This window comes from Heterodontus francisci, chromosome 23 (assembly GCF_036365525.1).
Source record: "Heterodontus francisci isolate sHetFra1 chromosome 23, sHetFra1.hap1, whole genome shotgun sequence".
NCBI classification, from domain to species: domain Eukaryota; kingdom Metazoa; phylum Chordata; class Chondrichthyes; order Heterodontiformes; family Heterodontidae; genus Heterodontus; species Heterodontus francisci.
In genome coordinates, this window is record NC_090393.1 from 18972773 (window position 1) to 18979840 (window position 7068).

At 44.7% G+C, this 7068-nt stretch overlaps 1 long non-coding RNA gene across 1 annotated transcript in view; it reads right to left on the bottom strand.

Annotated features, from left to right (window-relative positions):
- Positions 1–4133: 4133 nt before the first annotated feature.
- The window catches only part of LOC137382625 (uncharacterized), a 17301-nt gene continuing 14366 nt past the window's right edge, over positions 4134–7068 (bottom strand). Inside the window, exon 2 of the long non-coding RNA XR_010977231.1 lies at positions 4134–4919. This is a non-coding gene — a long non-coding RNA (uncharacterized lncRNA). The remainder of the gene's footprint in view (positions 4920–7068) is intronic.

Below are 7068 nucleotides of genomic sequence, written 5' to 3' on the forward strand. Positions count from 1 at the left end.
ACGGAAAAAAATGAATGATGAAACAAATAAAAATAAAACAAATAAAAAATAATAAAAAAAGAAAAAATAACTAAGAATAAAAAGTGGGTCCTGTCATGCTCTGAAATGACTGAACTGAATGTTCAGTCTGGCGTGCCTAATCAGTAAATGAGATGCTGTTCCTCGAGCTTGCGTTGATGTTCACTGAACCACTGCAGTAAGACCAGGATAGATATGTGGGCCTGAGAGCAGGGAGGTGTATTGAAATGGCAAGCAACCAGAGGTAGAGGAGACCACATTGTGAGCAGAGAATACAGTATACTAAATTGAAAGAAGTACAAGTAAATCGCTGCTTCACCTGAAAGGAGCATCTGCAGTATTTTGCTTTTATCAACCAAGTGAACCTCTTCTGAACTGCCTCCAATTCAAGTATATCCCTCCTTAAATAAGGAGACCAAAACTGTACACAGTATTCTCGGCGTTATTTCACCAATGCCCTGTATAGTTGTAGCAAGATTTCCCTACTTTTATACTCCATCCTTCTTGCAATAAAAGCCAACATTCCATTTGCCTTTCTAATTATTTGTTGTACCTGCAAACTTACCTTTTATGATTCATGTACGAGGACATCCAGATCCCTCTGTACTGCAGCATTCTGCAGTCTCTCTCCATATAAATAAGATTCTGCTCTTCTATTCTTCGCACATGGACTGCAGCGATTCAAGAAGGCGGCTCACCACCATCTACTTAAGGGCAATTAGGAATGGGCAATAAATGCTGGCCTAGCCAGTGATGCACACATCCCATGAATGAATAAAAAAAAAACTAAAGTGGACAACCTCATATTTTCCCACATTATATTCCATCTGCCAAATGTTTGCCCACTCACTTAAACTATCTATATCCCTTTGCAGCCTCTTTTGTCTTCCTCAAAAATTGCTTTCCTACCTACTTTCGTATTGTCAGCAAATTTGACTACAATACTCTCGGTCCCTTCATCCTAGTCATTAATATAGATTGTAAATATTTGAGTCCCCTGCACTGATCCCTAGTTACCGTATGCCAACCTGAAAATGACCCATTTATCTCGACTCTGTTTCCTGTTGATTAGCCAAACCTCTATCCATGCTAATATATTACCCGCAACACCACAAGCTCTTATCTTGTGTAGTAACCTTTTATGCGACACCTTAATTGAATGCCTTTTGGAAATCCAAATAAACTACAACTACTGGGTTCTCCTTCTTCCAGCCTGCTTGTTACATATGAACATACATACAAACATATGAATTAGGAACAGGAGTAGGCCACTCAGTCCCTCGGGCCTGCTCCGCCATTCAACAAGATCGTGGCTGATCTGATTGTAACCTCAACTCCACACTCCCGCCTACCCCTGAAAACCTTTCACCCCCTTGCTTATCAAGAATCTAACTACCTCTGCCTTAAAAATATTCAAAGACTCTGCTTCCACTGCCTTTTGACGAAAAACTCTAATGAATTTGTCAAACAAGATTTTCCTTTCACAAAACCATGTTGACTCTGCTTGATTGTATTATGGTTTTCTAAATGTCCTGATACTACTTCCTTAATAATCGATTCTAGCATTTTCCCAATGACAGATGTTAGGCTAACTACCCTATAGTTTCCTGCTTTCTGCCTCCCTCCTTTCCAGAATCTAGGGACCTTTCCAGAATCTAGAGAATTTTGAAGATTACAACCAATGCATCCACTATCTCTGTAGCCACTTCTTTTAAGACCCTAGGATGCAGGCCATCAGGTCCAATGGACGTGTCAGTCGTTAGTCCCACTAGCTTTCCTAGTACTTTTTCTCCAGTAATAGTGATTGTTTTAAGTCCCTCCCTCCCTATGCCCCTTGATTTTCTATTCTTGTGACATTTTTTGCATCTTCTTCACCGAAGACAAATAGAAAATACTTGGTCAAAGTCTCTGCCATTTCCTTGTTTCCATGTTTCCCATTGTTAATTCCCCAGTCTCATCCTCTAAGGGACCGACCTTTACTTTAGCAACTCGCTTATTTTTTATACACTTGTAGAAGCTCTTACTGTCTGTTTTTATATTTCTTGCTAGTTTACGCTCATATTCTAATTTCTCCCTTTTTAAAAAAAGTCATCTTTTGCTGGTTTTTAAAATTTTCCCAATCTTATGGCCTACCACTAATTTTCACAGCAATGTATGCATTTTCTTTCAATTTGATACTATCCTGAACTTGCCTTACCATTGACTGCACACACATTGCCTTAAATGGTCTCCAGCACAAGCCTGGCATCTTTGTCAATTGAAGTGGATTCCATTCGCCCACCATACACCTGGTTTGCGAACACAGGCAGCATATCATGCAGGTCTGTGCCCTCTGTTCTGGCAGCAGTCATGACTCTTCACCTGTGCCAGTCCTCTGTGGCTCCTTTAATCCAACCAGGAAAGCAGGTTGCAAACTGGCTATTGGGCAACAGGGGCTATCCCCTCTGAACATGGCTCATGAACATGTGCACAGCTGCAGAGGAAGCCTACAAGAGCCATGCTGCCACATGAATATTAGCGAGCAAACAATGAGCATGCTCAAGAAACACTTCCACTGCCTGGACCATTGCAGAACACTCAAGTGGGTATCCAGATTTGTCATTATCTGCTGCATGCTTCACGACTTTGCCATCATGAGGGACCAGCCTTTACCACCAACTGGGAAGAAACAAATACATGAGGAGGAGAGACAACAAACACCAGTATCCCTACCTTTCAGAACCCTCATAAGACCCGCAAACGAGCAGCGCATTACCAAAATCAGCCCTCCCTTTCCTCATTCACTTAGTGCCACAAGCCTTGCCATTTACCTTACAACCACCCTTTGACTACCTTCCTTCACTCTAGACTTATGGGTCTTGCCCTCACTAAAGATAAATATCAACACAAAGTCCCGAGCAAAAAACAAATTTAGCAAAGAAATATTCTGACAGCATATCATCATTCACATAAAATCACAACTTAGCCATGTGCAAACATTTAGTACTTGTCTTGTATGCTTGTTTTTCTGTCCTCATCCTCCTACGAAATGTTTCCCTAGGGGCTACAGCTTGGCAGATGGTAGGTTGCTAATTTCCATGGACAATGCTTTGGATGACCTTGGAGAATGACCTTGAGCAGCTGCAGACTGTAGTATCTCAGCATTGCTGAGTAATCTGGGTTGGGTGGATGTCTGGCATGATCAAAGGCCCTGGCGGAGGAGCTGGCGAAGCAGCAGGCATGCTGTTACCCTGAGAGAGGACAACACCTAGCTCTCCCATTCTCCTGAACAGAATGCAGGAGTGATGGGTGAACAGGATGAGTGAGTTAGGATACAGTCAGCAGAGTTTTGGATGAGCTGAAGTTTACAGAGGATGCAAGCTGGGAGAGAAATTTTAATCAAATATATAGTGGGATGAAAAGTGGTCAGAGCATATAATGAAAGATGTTCATCCTTCAGGAAAGGGGAAAAAAATCCTCTCAACATCATTTTATTCAGAAACCAAGGTAACAAGTCAAGCCCCAGGATGTAGTACACCATCAAGTCTGAAAACTGAAAAATACACAAGACAAATTGAGAAGTACTAATTAGATGAAACTATACTTGGGATTTAAACTCTTAAGTTGCAGGTGAAAAAAAAGCGCGAGGAAGGTAAGGAATTAATAAGTTGCACAATATGTGTAGCAAACCATGCAATTAGACGTTGCATGTTATTAAGCAGAAGCATTTAGTCTTTCAATTAAAAGAGAAGGAATGTAAAATGCCATTTCTGGAGCTTAAAGAGGAAGAAGAAAACAATGGGCTGGAAATAACAGTGAGACTAACAGCTTTAACTTACAAATCGGACAGAAATTTCTAGCCACCACACATGCATAATTAAATGTGTCACTTAGGAAGCTGCTTTCCAAGATGCCCAGCTCCTCAAGGCTGCGCAAGAATGGTATCTCGCTGAGAGACCTGCCATTGAAATACATGGAATGGCGCGAAGTCGGTGCACTTACCTGATATATAAACATTAAACTTGCTAGAAAACGTTAACACATGTCCATTCCTCTGTAAGTAAATTTTTAACAACATGATATGTCTCAAGTACTGTCAAACAACATTTATGGCATTTAAATTAACAAGTGTAGAGTACCATTCCTTCAGATTTTAATTACTGTTGGAAATACAAAAAATGTTAATTTTTTGCAAAACTTTTTATTCTTGTTTCATATCTCTCTCTCTTAAGCTAATCTTTCTTTCACGCTCTTTATTTCACTTTCTGTACCTGATTTGACATTGAATTAAATATTCTAACTGACACTTCCTGATTCTGTTTCTGCATTTGCTCATTAATGATTCTTCACTCTGATTAGTTAAGGTGATACACAGCGTCTTGCTCTGTTCACAGTGGTCCCAGATGCCCTGCACTTTTTTGATAGTTAGCTGACTGGAACTTTCTGTGCAAAATCCCATAGAAAGCCTCTGGACAAATGCAACAAACTTCTCTGCTGACTGCAAAAATCAGGCCCAATCTTCAGAGGAGCACTGAGGCGATAGGATAGCCACTAACCAAAAATTGTTAGGTTTTAAAATCAGAAAAATTCTGGAAATGCTCAGCAGGCTAGGCGTTGTCAATGGAGAGAGAAAGAGTTAAACATTTCAAGTCGATGACCTTTGGTCAGAACTGTTTCTCCTCCACAAATGCTGCCTGATCTGAAAAGAAAAACTTGAATGTATATAGTATCATTCACGACCACCAGATATTCCAAAGCACTTTACAGCCAATGAAGTATGTTTGAAGTGTAGTCACAGTTGTAATCTCACAGAATTGTTACATTGCAGGAGGCAGCCATTCAGTCCATTGTGTCTGCACCGGCACTCCAAATGAGCAACAAAAACAAGAAATGCTGGAATCACTCAGCAGGTCTGGCAGCATCTGTGGAAAGAGAAGCAGAGTTAACGTTTCGGGTCAGTGACCCTTCTTCGGAACCAAATGAGCAATTCACTTAGCTCCACTCCCCTGCCTTCTCCCCGTAACCCTGCACATTCTTCCTTTTCAAATAACTGTCTAATTCCCTTTTGAATGCCTCGATCGAACATGCCTCCACCACACTCTCTGGCAGTGCACTCCAGACCTTAACCACTCGCTGCGTGAAAAAGTTTTCCTCATGTCACTTTTGCTTCTTTTACCAATTACTTTAAATCTGTGCCCTCTCGTTCTCAATCCTTTCAAGTGTGAGAACAGTTTCTCCCCATCTACTCTGTCGCAGCCCCTCATGATTTTGAATACCTCTATCAAATCTCCTTTCACCCTTCTTTTCTCCGAGGAAAACAGTCCTAACTTCTCCAACCAATCTTCATAACTGATGTTCCTCATCTCTGGAACCATTTTCATGAATCTTTTCTGCACTCTCTCCATGCCTTCACATCCTTCCTAAAATGCAGCGCCCAGAACTGGATGCAATACTCCAGCTGAGGCCGAATTAGTGTCTTAGACAAGTTCAACATAACCTCCTTGCTCTTGTACGCTATGCCCCTATTAAGAAAGCTCATGATACTGTATGCTTTATTAACCGCTCTCTCTCTCTAGGAATTACAGCAGCCAATTTGCACACAGCAAGCAGGCTCCCACAAACAGCAATGGGATAACCAGATAATCTGTCTTTGTGGTGTTGAGTGAGGGACAAATATTGGCCAGGACACTGAGAATAAATCCACTGTCCTTCTTCGAAATACTGCCAGGGATACGTTACATCCACCTGACTGGGCAGACAGGACTTCAGTTTTATGTCTCATCCGAACGACAGAACAGGGGTCGGCAACATGTCCGTAGCCAGTCACCAGTGTCCATGGTATACATTTTCAGATCCATGACTGGTAATTTCAGGGTTGAGAAATTTCCCATTGACTTCTTCTTCCAGCTGACAGGCGCTGGGAGCGGGAACAGCAACTTCCGAACTCAGGACTAGTTTGGGTGGGTTCCCGATTTTTTTTAAAAAGCCTACCATAAACCCTGAACTAGTCCTGGGTCCAGAAGCCGCAGTTGCTGCTCTAAACATCTGTGAGCGATGAAACTGACAGCTGTGAACTTTTTTCATAACTGAGAGAGAGCGGGAGAGAGAGGGAGAGGGGAGGAGTGGAGAGAGCGAGAGAGAGAGCAGGGATGGAAAGAGAGAGGGGGGCAGGGGTAGAGAGAGACAGAGAGAGAGAGAAAGGGGGGGCAGGGGTGGAGAGAGAGAGAGAAAGGGGGGCAGGGGTGGAGAGAGAGAGAGAAAGTGAGGCAGGGGTAGAGAGAGAGAGGGGGGGGAAGGGGTGCGGAGAGAGAGAGAGAGCGGCAAGGGTGGAGAGAGAGAGAGAAGGGGAAAGGTTGGAGAGAGAGGGGGGGCAGGGTTGGAGAGAGAGAGGGGGGGGGAGGCAGGGGTGGAGAGAGAGAGAGGGAGGGAAGGGGTGGAGAGAGAGAGAGAGGGAGGGAAGGGGTGGAGAGAGAGAGAGAGGGAGAGAGAGAGAGAGTGGGGGGCAGGGGTGGAGACAGAGAGAGAGAGAGGGGCAGGGGTGGAGACAGAGAGAGAGAGAGGGGGGCAGGGGTGGAGACAGAGAGAGAGAGGGGGGCAGGGGTGGAGACAGAGAGAGAAAGGGGGGGCAGGGGTGGAGAAAGAGAGAGAAAGGGGGGGCAGGGGTGGAGAAAGAGAGAGAGCGGGGGGCAGGGGTGGAGAAAGAGAGAGAGCAGGGGGCAGGGGTGGAGAAAGAGAGAGAGCGGGGGGCAGGGGTGGAGAAAGAGAGAGAGCGGGGGGCAGGGGTGGAGAAAGAGAGAGAGCGGGGGGCAGGGGTGGAGAAAGAGAGAGAGCGGGGGGCAGGGGTGGAGAAAGAGAGAGAGCGGGGGTCAGGGGTGGAGAGAGAGAGAGAGAGAGAGAGAGCGGGGGGCAGGGGTGGAGACAGAGAGAGAGGGGAGGCAGGGTTGGAGAGAGAGAGAGAGAGGGAGCGCAGGGGTGGAGAGAGAGAGAGAGAAAGGGGGGGCAGGGTTGGAGAGAGAGAGAGAGGGGCGCAGGGGTGGAGAGAGAGAGAGGGAAAGGGGGCAGGGGTGGAGA